At 45.9% G+C, this 12,720-nt stretch overlaps 1 protein-coding gene across 2 annotated transcripts in view; it reads left to right on the plus strand.

Moving 5' to 3' along the window:
- The window catches only part of AGPAT3 (1-acylglycerol-3-phosphate O-acyltransferase 3), a 660,566-nt gene that overhangs the window by 600,148 nt on the left and 47,698 nt on the right, over nt 1-12,720 (plus strand). The window lies entirely within an intron of this gene.

The raw sequence follows: 12,720 nt of genomic DNA on the forward strand, positions 1-12,720 counted from the left end.
CATTGGCAATTGCCTTGGAGAACGTATAGCAGAAGGGGCGGCGTTACGTCTTCACGTCGGTCACGTGATCCAGTGTGGCGTTCCTCATGTGACCTTGGTGGACGTCACATGACCCAGAGACACACAGTATAAAGGTCTGAGAGACAGAACGCTCATTGCTTCTCAGCTGTCTTCAGACCCTGTTTGGCGTTACGAATTGATCCTTGTTACTTTGATCACGGAACTCTACCTCGGACTCCTTCGGACACCCCTTTGTACCTTTGCTTGGAACTGTTTACCTGTTGCCGGATTTTTGGACTTCACCTCGACTTGTCTTTGGATCATCCATTGATAACTTGCTAAGCTTCTACGCCATTTCCCTTCTTGGGATTCAAGTCAAGGCCTCTCTCCTACAGGTGGTCAACTTTGCATCCACGCTCACCTGCGGTTCTACTATTCCTGGGACCGCCGCATCATCTGAGTCTCGAACCTCTCTACTAGGTTACCTGGGTTTCCCCAATACCAGATAGGTAAGACTCTTTAGATCCTATTGTTTACCTGATTGTATTATAATTGCCAGGTACTTAACCTCGTTCCCTTTTTGATAGCAGCATCGGTGTTCCAGGGGTTCCGTGGATCTGGGAAGACATCTCTCACCTGTGGCCTCAAAGGTCGTACAGCGGGTTTCTATTAGTTCCCCTGTGCGTCACTTGGGGACGGAGGTCTCATCGGTCTACACGACTCAAGTCAGAACAGCCCTCTGGAAGGCGAAAGGGGCTGACCCGGTCCAGGGGACCCCTGCCGCGCCCAGAGTGGCCCTTCCTCCCAGGCGGGAGGCTTCAGCCAAGCCGGTGGAGAAAACACCGGAGAAGAGGATACGGTCTCTGAGCCCGAGACCAACCCCTCAGCGTGCAAAAAGTCAGGGAGGGGGGGTGGGGCGTGGAGTGGAGGCCTCCATTGTGCTTCGGGGGCGCAGATATTTCGTATTCTGACTAAGAGGACATGGTGGCCGTTCACACAGTCCCGGAGGATGCCGACGGCAGAAACGCAGAGAGTGGTGACGACTGCAGAGCCAACGATGTGGGCGCTGGGCCCAGCAGGTCTACCCCACCGACACTTCCCAGGGATGTATCACTAGACATCCTTTCCACTCTTCACACACTGGCGTCAGAAATACAGAAGAGGATGTTGACGGCACCCCCGGCGCTGACCCCACTGGCACGAAATGGCACCCTGCGCCGCCTCACCACCGCTGCATGTGCCCCCCCCCCTTTAAGGACACAGGGACTGAAACAGTGACGACTGACAGACGGCGGCAGCGTTTCCCTGCTGCAGAGAGCTTCTCACACGGCCGAAGTGGGTTTGTTTCACTCCATGGTCGCCCAGCATCTGAGCTCTTCCATTTCACGCCAGAAGAGACTAAGAAGTAAGGTTTCCTTTACCAGCGATGGGAGGTTAAATGAATACCATTCTGGCAGTGCATCTCCTGGACTACATTTGGGATGCGGGCCTGACGCTGATGAGGAATCCAGCTTGAGCCCCGGCAAAAAGACAAGCTGGAAAAAAAAAATGCCAGCGTCTGCACCCAAGTGCATGCGATCGCAGCCCTCCCTGGACTTTGTGGTCTCGGCGGCTGCGAGGAAGAAGTGCTCCAATCAATCCTATTCAGCTTCCGTTCCCCCCTGGCAGCGAGGGGAAGAAGTTGGGACGCCATGGGTAGAAAGGTGATCTACTCGGCCGTGACGACGTTCAAGGCAGCGAATGCTCTTGCGATCCTGGCCAGATACGACGGGAAGCTGTGGTACAAGATGACCCCGCTGCTGGACTTTATCCCTGACGATAAACGGGTCGAGGCTCTTGAAATTCTCCAGAAGCGCGAAGTGGCATCAGACCATGCCATCACTGTGGCCCTGGACTTCACGGACGCAGGGGTTTCGACAGATGGGGAATGATATCTGCCTCTGTCGTGGCTGGTTGAATACCACCAGTTTTTCAGGATGTTCAGATGAGGATCCTGGACATGCCTTAGACGGAGACCACCTCTTTGGGAAGCCTGTCGACGAGTTGTTGCAAACTATCAATGCTGATGAGGAGACTGCCCGGGCCCGGGGCACGGTTCAGCAGCATCAGCCTTCATTTCGTGCCTCAGGAGGGAAATCTGGCAGATCGTTGAAGGCTTATGGTGAGGAATCGTCCTCGTACTGCGACCCCTCCCGTTCTACGACCTAGGAGGCCTACAGGGGGTCATTCCAAGGCTTTCGCTGGTGACTGCCGTTGTCCCTCCCAAGGCGGCACGGATGCCCCAAAGCAGGATTGAACCGGCAAGGACATCGGGCCCAGCCCTTGCCACCCGGTGGGAGGCTGGCTGGCGGGCTTCATCAGTGAGTGGGAAAAGATCTCCACCGACCGATGGGTGCTGGACGCTCTCGCACATGGACACTAGAGTTCCAGCAGACGTGTCCACGGATACCGCAAACACTGAAAAGAGCAGGGTAACTCTAGCCTCTGGACCAGAGTATTATAATAACATCAAGAAACAGAAAAGATATGTCCAGAGCAAAATATGTTTAGAAAAAATGTATCCAAATTTATTAAAGGTGATACAAAAATTGAAAACTAGTGAATAAATCACTCAAAATTATTATACACTGATCATTTTAACATAACAGAGCAGCAGCAACAATATGCCGAAAATCGGCTAAAACTTCATCACTCATACTCAACATACATAGTACATACATACACACACAACTCATCATACCGTGGCATACATCCAAAGTACTAAAAACACAGAAAACATGCTAAGAACCAATGGGGAAGAGGAATTCATAACTAGTCCCCATAATAACACTCATTATTGCGGTGTTTACAAACAATAGAAATAATTCACAACCAATCTATTGTCAGGGTGGATAGGAAGAACAAATGCAAAGATCACATCCCTGTAGAATTTTTCTCTCGACCGGTTTCGACGTGTAGTGGTGGTTAACTGAACGTCTTCCTCAGGAGGTGGGTGTTACCATTCTGAAAAACAAGTACGCAAAAGCGACTATAAGCTACTACATGAAAAAGTCTTTGCCGACTGCCTGTAACATACAATTAAAGAAGGAGAAAAAGGACTGCTGCTAGCAGCCTAAGTTATTAAAAACAATTAAGAACCGTGTATACCATAGGGAAAATAAGCATATACGGCCCCCGCTACAACAGCTGTGTAAACCAGAACAAGAGGGTAAGTGACTCCCAAAAGAGAACCGTGCAAGATGAAAGGGAACCTTCAAGACCATGGTGGATCGGCAGCAAGAATGTATATATATAATAATATATATCTAAATACCAAAAAAGCCTGACCAATGGCAATGTCTGTATCTAAAAAGAACTAGTAGTGGACTAACCTGATGAAAACCTAGCTGCTGCAAAAATCTATGCAGTGTAGTGTGGCCAGTCACGCGAGACAATTCAGGACTAAAACATAACCTGAAACCAGAAACAAGACCAGAATGCACTAGGTCAGATAAATAAAAAAATAAAAAACCTAGGTTCAAAGTGGAGTGCCTATGACTAAGGCAAAAATAATAATAGCTCACCTGGAGGGAGCCCCATGCAGTTTAAGATGATCCAGCGCTGCATGTATTTGAAAAGTGAAGAGGCAGCGCAACTTAGCCTGAGCCTTCAACGCCGTCTGTAAATGACTACAAAAGTGGCAAAAGAGCTTCATTACAATGTTAAATGGCAAGCAGTGACCCACGGCTTACCAGAGTACAAGGGCACTGCATGAAATGCCTCTAAAAGATCTCCAATAAAATGGGAGGAAGCCTACAGACAACCACACCGTTCTGGGGGATCCAAAAGGTGTTTAAATGTAAATGCACGAAAAGCCCAATAAATCAAATGGAGCTACGAGCACAATTGAAATGAGAAGGTAAACTTAAGGGCAAATGGCAGCTGTCTAAGATGAACGGTGCTATGTTTAAATATAAACACACGAAGTGCCAAATAAATCAATTGGAGCAGCTCGCACAATTGAAATGTAATAGTGAGCTCAAAGGCAACAAACAGTAGTCTAAAGGGCGACGCTGCAAAGTTAATTATGCAGAGGACTAAAGCTGAAAAGCTATTAACATTGCAGGAAGGCTGGCCACACGCTTACCTGCAAAACGGTTGCTGTATAATGGAATTGTCCAGCAACGAGGGAGAACAGATGGTAATCTCTTTGTTTAAAACTAGTTGTAAATTCGAAACGCTACGCATGCGTGTAGGGACCTGCAAGGAGTGGCTGGCTACAGCCAATAATAAACAAAAAACCTTTTTAAAGGCAAAATTAGAGACTGACTGCGCATGTCAGCAAGTGCTGCCAGTAAAGACATTCCACGAGCAGAACAAAGCGCAAATAATGCAGCCCAAATTAAAAGGAAATGATGATGAAAAACGCCGCTGCTGATAGAAAAAATAATACTAAATAAATACTAGAAAAGGATGAACATCAGACTAAAAAGCAGCGTAAATAAATTTTGGGCTGCCATCACCACACCAAGTGAATTCTGGGAGTTGTAGTCCAATTTAGGCCAGAACCATATAACAGGCCCCATATCTCTAAGCAATTCTGGAGCTACTATACAATGACTAAAAAAGTGTTTTTAGACCAGAGATAGGCAAGAAAGATGGTAAAAAAACTTTGGCTGAAAAGGCGATAATCTAATGTAAAAGATGTTAAATTGTGTCAATTAAACTAAATAGCTAAACAGTCATAATAGCCATAGAGGGCAAATAGAGAAATGCAGAACAAGCTTGCTAGCGACTATTGAAGTCCCACGACTCCAATGTGTTAAGGCCTTTGTGGAGTGTTTTTAAATTAAGCATCCACATTTGTTCTTTGTAGGACAATTTATTAGCCAGTTGTATTGTGTTATTAGCAAAACATTTTTCCAAACAAAACCAGATTAAAGAGTCTGGGTTGTGTCCCATTTCTACGCAATGAATCACTAGTGGAGCCGAAAGGTTGCGTGTTCTAATTTTAGACCGGTGCTCATTGATACGTAGATGGACTTCCCTAGAGGTTTTTCCTACATACAAAAGCTGACACGGGCACTGGATAGCATAAATAACATTCTTACTTTTGCACGTAGTGAATGTACGTAGTGCCCAAGATCTACCATTGTAAGAAAAGTCTGTAATTTTTTTAGAAAATTTACAAGCTGCGCACGAAGTGCACGGATAATGGCCTTTAACCTGATTCAGGTTAATATCTCTGACCTGGTTAATGCGAACAGGAAGTCTGGAGGCTCGGGTTAGTTTCTGCCTTAAATTTTTGCTTTTTTTAAAAGCAAATAAAGGTTTCTCTAGCTGGAGATCTGTGGAATTAAGGATCCTTAATCTTCAACTAGCTGAATTTCACGCCATCGAATCTCTCTCACAAGATCCATCCATTGTGATAAAGAGTGCTGATAAAGGCGGAGGTATAGTTGTTTGGGATTCGGGGTCATACGATCAAGAGGTCATTCGACTTCTTAACATTCCAGGTCATTACCGTAAAATGATTGCCGATCCTACTGCTTTGATTAAAAAGAAGATCTCCAGCCTTTCTGAAAAAGCACTTGAAGAGGGAATATTGTCTAAAAAAGAATTTGAGTTTATTAATTTCTCAGAGGAAAGAACTCCCCTTTTTTATATCATCCCCAAGATTCATAAGAACACATCTAACCCGCCTGGCCGTCCAATAGTCTCGGGATGCGGCTCTATTTTAGAGCCGTTATCCAAATACATAGATGTGTTTATTAAACCTTTGGCAATGGCGACGCCTACATTTCTGTTAGATTCTAGGGATGTTATTAATTTGGTGGAAGGCCTTCCATTTGATGCCTCCAAACAGATCTTGGTGGCCTTAGATATAGAGGCTCTTTATACCAATATTCCCCAAGATAAGGCTATTCAGTGCTTACAAATTATGTTGGACCGCCGACCATCTGCACATACGGTTCCCACTAATTTTTTGACCACATGTGTGGAATTGGTTCTTTGTAACAGTTTTTTTAAGTTCAAGGATGAGTTTTTCACACAAACTAAAGGCACGTCAATGGGCTGTGCGTTTGCCCCCAACTTGGCTATTATTTTTATGGCCTTGTTTGAAGAGAATTTTGTTCTGAATGATGGTAATCCCTATATTACTAACATCAAGTTATACCGTCGGTATATTGACGACATCTTACTGCTATGGGAGGGTGATATTGCCACACTTGAACTTTTTGTTCGGTGGCTCAATCAAGTAGATATCAACATCAAATTTACCCTGGAACACTCTACCTCCCGTATCGCGTTCCTAGATCTATCTATTTACAGCGAGGATGGGTTCCTGCAGACGGAGCTCTATAGAAAACCCACAGAAAGGAACATGACACTACAGTTTGAAAGCCAACACCCTAAAAGTCTTTTACGTAATCTCCCTTATGGGATGTTTTTACGGTTACGCCGCAATTGTTCCAACCTTATACAATTTAATACTCATGCGGACGTACTACAGACTAGATTGCTAGATCGCGGATACCCGCGTAAACTTATCAAACATTCAAGAAAAAGAGCGCGATATACCAATCGGGATGCCCTTTTAAGACCTAAAAACAAAATTGTGGACAAAGAACAGTTAGTTTGTGTGTCCACTTTTTGCCAACATAGTGAGACAATTAAAGCTATTGTTTTGAAAAATTGGAGGATCCTTAATTCCACAGATCTCCAGCTAGAGAAACCTTTATTTGCTTTTAAAAAAAGCAAAAATTTAAGGCAGAAACTAACCCGAGCCTCCAGACTTCCTGTTCGCATTAACCAGGTCAGAGATATTAACCTGAATCAGGTTAAAGGCCATTATCCGTGCACTTCGTGCGCAGCTTGTAAATTTTCTAAAAAAATTACAGACTTTTCTTACAATGGTAGATCTTGGGCACTACGTACATTCACTACGTGCAAAAGTAAGAATGTTATTTATGCTATCCAGTGCCCGTGTCAGCTTTTGTATGTAGGAAAAACCTCTAGGGAAGTCCATCTACGTATCAATGAGCACCGGTCTAAAATTAGAACACGCAACCTTTCGGCTCCACTAGTGATTCATTGCGTAGAAATGGGACACAACCCAGACTCTTTAATCTGGTTTTGTTTGGAAAAATGTTTTGCTAATAACACAATACAACTGGCTAATAAATTGTCCTACAAAGAACAAATGTGGATGTTTAATTTAAAAACACTCCACAAAGGAGTCGTGGGACTTCAATAGTCGCTAGCAAGCTTGTTCTGCATTTCTCTATTTGCCCTCTATGGCTATTATGACTGTTTAGCTATTTAGTTTAATTGACACAATTTAACATCTTTTACATTAGATTATCGCCTTTTCAGCCAAAGTTTTTTTACCATCTTTCTTGCCTATCTCTGGTCTAAAAACACTTTTTTAGTCATTGTATAGTAGCTCCAGAATTGCTTAGAGATATGGGGCCTGTTATATGGTTCTGGCCTAAATTGGACTACAACTCCCAGAATTCACTTGGTGTGGTGATGGCAGCCCAAAATTTATTTACGCTGCTTTTTTGTCTGATGTTCATCCTTTTCTAGTATTTATTTAGTATTATTTTTTCTATCAGCAGCGGTGTTTTTCATCATCATTTCCTTTTAATTTGGGCTGCATTATTTGCGCTTTGTTCTGCTCGTGGAATGTCTTTACTGGCAGCACTTGCTGACATGCGCAGTCAGTCTCTAATTTTGCCTTTAAAAAGGCTTTTGTTTATTATTGGCTGTAGCCAGCCACTCCTTGCAGGTCCCTACACGCATGCGTAGCGTTTCGAATTTACAACTAGTTTTAAACAAAGAGATTACCATCTGTTCTCCCTCGTTGCTGGACAATTCCATTATACAGCAACCGTTTTGCAGGTAAGCGTGTGGACAGCCTTCCTGCAATGTTAATAGCTTTTCAGCTTTAGTCCTCTGCATAATTAACTTTGCAGCGTCGCCCTTTAGACTACTGTTTGTTGCCTTTGAGCTCACTATTACATTTCAATTGTGCGAGCTGCTCCAATTGATTTATTTGGCACTTCGTGTGTTTATATTTAAACATAGCACCGTTCATCTTAGACAGCTGCCATTTGCCCTTAAGTTTACCTTCTCATTTCAATTGTGCTCGTAGCTCCATTTGATTTATTGGGCTTTTCGTGCATTTACATTTAAACACCTTTTGGATCCCCCAGAACGGTGTGGTTGTCTGTAGGCTTCCTCCCATTTTATTGGAGATCTTTTAGAGGCATTTCATGCAGTGCCCTTGTACTCTGGTAAGCCGTGGGTCACTGCTTGCCATTTAACATTGTAATGAAGCTCTTTTGCCACTTTTGTAGTCATTTACAGACGGCGTTGAAGGCTCAGGCTAAGTTGCGCTGCCTCTTCACTTTTCAAATACATGCAGCGCTGGATCATCTTAAACTGCATGGGGCTCCCTCCAGGTGAGCTATTATTATTATTTTTGCCTTAGTCATAGGCACTCCACTTTGAACCTAGGTTTTTTATTTTTTTATTTATCTGACCTAGTGCATTCTGGTCTTGTTTCTGGTTTCAGGTTATGTTTTAGTCCTGAATTGTCTCGCGTGACTGGCCACACTACACTGCATAGATTTTTGCAGCAGCTAGGTTTTCATCAGGTTAGTCCACTACTAGTTCTTTTTAGATACAGACATTGCCATTGGTCAGGCTTTTTTGGTATTTAGATATATATTATTATATATATACATTCTTGCTGCCGATCCACCATGGTCTTGAAGGTTCCCTTTCATCTTGCACGGTTCTCTTTTGGGAGTCACTTACCCTCTTGTTCTGGTTTACACAGCTGTTGTAGCGGGGGCCGTATATGCTTATTTTCACTATGGTATACACGGTTCTTAATTGTTTTTAATAACTTAGGCTGCTAGCAGCAGTCCTTTTTCTCCTTCTTTAATTGTATGTTACAGGCAGTCGGCAAAGACTTTTTCATGTAGTAGCTTATAGTCGCTTTTGCGTACTTGTTTTTCAGAATGGTAACACCCACCTCCTGAGGAAGACGTTCAGTTAACCACCACTACACGTCGAAACCGGTCGAGAGAAAAATTCTACAGGGATGTGATCTTTGCATTTGTTCTTCCTATCCACCCTGACAATAGATTGGTTGTGAATTATTTCTATTGTTTGTAAACACCGCAATAATGAGTGTTATTATGGGGACTAGTTATGAATTCCTCTTCCCCATTGGTTCTTAGCATGTTTTCTGTGTTTTTAGTACTTTGGATGTATGCCACGGTATTATGAGTTGTGTGTGTATGTATGTACTATGTATGTTGAGTATGAGTGATGAAGTTTTAGCCGATTTTCGGCATATTGTTGCTGCTGCTCTGTTATGTTAAAATGATCAGTGTATAATAATTTTGAGTGATTTATTCACTAGTTTTCAATTTTTGTATCACCTTTAATAAATTTGGATACATTTTTTCTAAACATATTTTGCTCTGGACATATCTTTTCTGTTTCTTGGTGTCCACGGATACCACCAGTGACCCAGCAGGAGCAGCACATCCCTCAAAATCCTGCAGAAAGTATGGGCCATGCTAAGAAAAGGGGCGATGGAGCTGATTTCAAAGTGACTCCAGGGCCCCGGAGACTACTCCAGATACGTCTTAGTGAAAAAGAAGACCAGGGGCTGGAGGCCCCTTCTCGAACACCGACATCTAAACAAGTAACTCAAGTCCCAAAAATTCAGGATGGTCACATTGCACGTGCTCGGCCAACTGGAGGAAGGAGACTTCCTGACGTCGCTGGATCTAGTGGACGCCTACTTCCACATCCCCATTCACGAGAAACATTGGATGTTCCTGCGCTTCGTCATACAGGAAAACACTACCAATTCAAGGTGCATCCCTTCGCACTGAAGTCAGCGCCTAGGGTGTTTACGAAGTGCCTGGCACCTTTGGCTGCCCATCTACGTCTGCAAGGGATACATGTGTACCTGTACCTGGATGACTGGCTCATCCGGGCCAATTCAAGGGAGATCGCTGTCATACACACGGACATGACCGTCCGACTGCTGACTGGTCTGGGATTCTCTTTAAACTATCCAAAGTCCTGCTTAATTCCATTGCAGAACGCGCTGTTGGAGTCCAGGCTCAACACGGTTCCTGCCTGGCAGCCCCCTCGGAGGAGACAATAGCGGCCAAGTGCAACAGCTGTTGGCGCTGAAGATTGGCACAGTGCGGACCAACAAGTTGCTGCTCGGCATGATGTTGTGTATTTACCTGATCAGACTCTGCAGGTTGCGAGTTCCTGGACACTGGGTGGATCCAGGTGCCCGGATGCTTCAGACAGGATTGTTCTCGATAAGGAGTTCCGTCGAGCGATAGTGGTGGGGCGTATGCTCAAAGATCTCTGGGGGCACGGATTTCCAGAGCCCCCCATACCAGGAGACAGCCACCACGGACACTTACCTAGAGGGCTGGGGAGCACACACCGGACGTCTCCACACCAGAGGCATGTGGCGACCGGAGGAGAGGGATCTCCACATCAATGTCCTGGATTGCGAGCAGTGTTCTGGGCCCTGAAGTCATTGCATCCGTCCCTCAAGGGTAAGGTGGTGAGGGTCTTCACGGACAATACACCACAATGTTTTACATCGGGAAGCAGGGGGACACCAGATCCCCAGTGCTATCCAGAGAGGCGTAGGATATGTGGCACTGGACCATCACCCAGGGGCTGTTCCTCATTCCTTTTCACCTGGCGGGAGTCAGAACACCATTGCCGACTTCCTCAGCAGGGAACTACGCTTTTGCCATGAGTGGGAGCTTCGACAGGATCAAGTGGACAGCCTCTTCCTCAGGTGGGGTAGACCCCAGTTCGACCTGGTTGTGACTGCGATGAATTCCAAATGCCAGAGATTCGCCAGCAGGTTCCACCAGCCGTGGAGCACAGGGGACTCGTTCTCGTTCTTCCTGTGGGAAGGCCTGTTCCTATACGTGTTCCCTCTGTTGCCGTTCCTACTGCGAGTCATCAATCAACTCAAAATGGTGCCGGCGCAGGATGATCCTCATTGCCCCGGCGTGGCAGATTTGGTAACCGGACCTTCTCAACCTGTTAACGTCAACTCCAGTCAAGCTTCCAGTGGTTGCAGATCTGCTCACCAGGGAAGGAGGCGCAATCCTGCACCATGACCCAGGTCCACTGAACGTGAAGGCTTGGCTCCTGCAGCATTAGAGTTCGGAGTGTACAAGCTGCCGGCGGACTGCAGGGACCTGGTGCCGGATGCAGAAGATCAACCCTCTGAGGGCCACATCCCTACAGTCTTCCGTACTTGTTATCCTTGGCCAAGTCAAGACTAGCGCACGCCTCCATCAAGGTGCATCTGGCAGCTATCTCCCGCTACACCAGTTCTCCAGGGCGGACTCCTCTTTGGTCCCACTGTCTAGTCAAGGAGTTCCTCAAGGGACTGTACAGATTGTTCCCGTCGGTGAAGGCTCCTGCCCCGGCGGGGAAACTTAACGTGGTCCTGACGAGGCTCATGGGGGCTCCCTTTGATCCTATGGATTAGGCCCCTCTCGTTCCTTTTCGTGGCAAACGACTTTTCTCGTGCCCGCACCTCTGCCAGGAGGGTAAGTGAGATCCAGGCCCTGTCCTGCAAGCGCCCTCATCTGACTTTTCACGATACAAGGGTGATGCTGCGTCTGCACCCCTCCTTCATGCCAAAGGTTGTCGGAATTCCACTTCAACGAACCTTTGGTGTTGCCTGTGTTTTTTCCGACACCTTTGTCGCCGGTGGAAAGGACTTTGCACTCGCTGGATGCAGCGTGTGCTCTGAAGTTTGACATGGCATGCACGAAGAGTTTCCGGAAGACGTCTCTACTTTTCGTGAACTTTGGTCCTGTGAACCATGGGAAGGCCTTGTCCACGGCTTACATCTCAAGGTGGCTCTCTGGCTGTATCACTCACTGTCACTGGTTGGCAACCCGACTGCTGCCTGGCTGTCTGAGAGCCCATTCCACCAGAGCGATCGCTGTGACAATGGCTATCCTGTCTGATGTGCCCCTGCTGGACATCTGCAGGGCTGCTACGTGGAGGTCCACGCACACTTTCACAAAATTCCACTGCGTTGACAGATTCCAGGGAGGAGGCCAGGGTCGGCCAAGCAGTGCTACACAACCTGTTCGCTTGAAGGTGAGCCTGGTGAAGAGGTAAGAGTAATTGCTTCTGTTTAGCCTTGCCTCCTCCCGTGGTTGTGTATTGTTCTACTGCTATACATTCTTTATTCATGAGCATGTGAATCCATGCCAGACCCCATGCTGAAAAAGGAATAAGTTACTTACCTATAACTATTGTTCTCTGGCATGGATTCACATGCAAACCCTCCCTCCTGCCCCTCTGCATCTCTTCTTGGTCATACTGCCACTTTACGTGCTACCAAATCTGAAGATGGCTGCCAGAGGAGGAGTTTAGGGAGAAGGCAGTCATTGGCTGGGGGCAGTATGACGCAGAGCTCACTGATTGGTTTAGAGGAGAAAGACAGTTTGTAAGTGAAACTGTTTTTTCTTTTACAGAGGGTTCCCAGCCTGGCGGGGAATATTCATGAGCGTTTGAATCCATGCCAGACCCATTCTGGAGTAACTTGTTCCTTTCTTCTCCTTCTGAATGACCATTTATTTGCACTCTTCCTCTTTGTACACCACCCCATACACACTTTTTCGGGGGCCACAAAGTAATCCCTCC

This window comes from Ambystoma mexicanum, chromosome 7p, assembly GCF_040938575.1.
Source record: "Ambystoma mexicanum isolate Mex_15411 chromosome 7p, UKY_AmexF1_1, whole genome shotgun sequence".
Classification (NCBI taxonomy): domain Eukaryota; kingdom Metazoa; phylum Chordata; class Amphibia; order Caudata; family Ambystomatidae; genus Ambystoma; species Ambystoma mexicanum.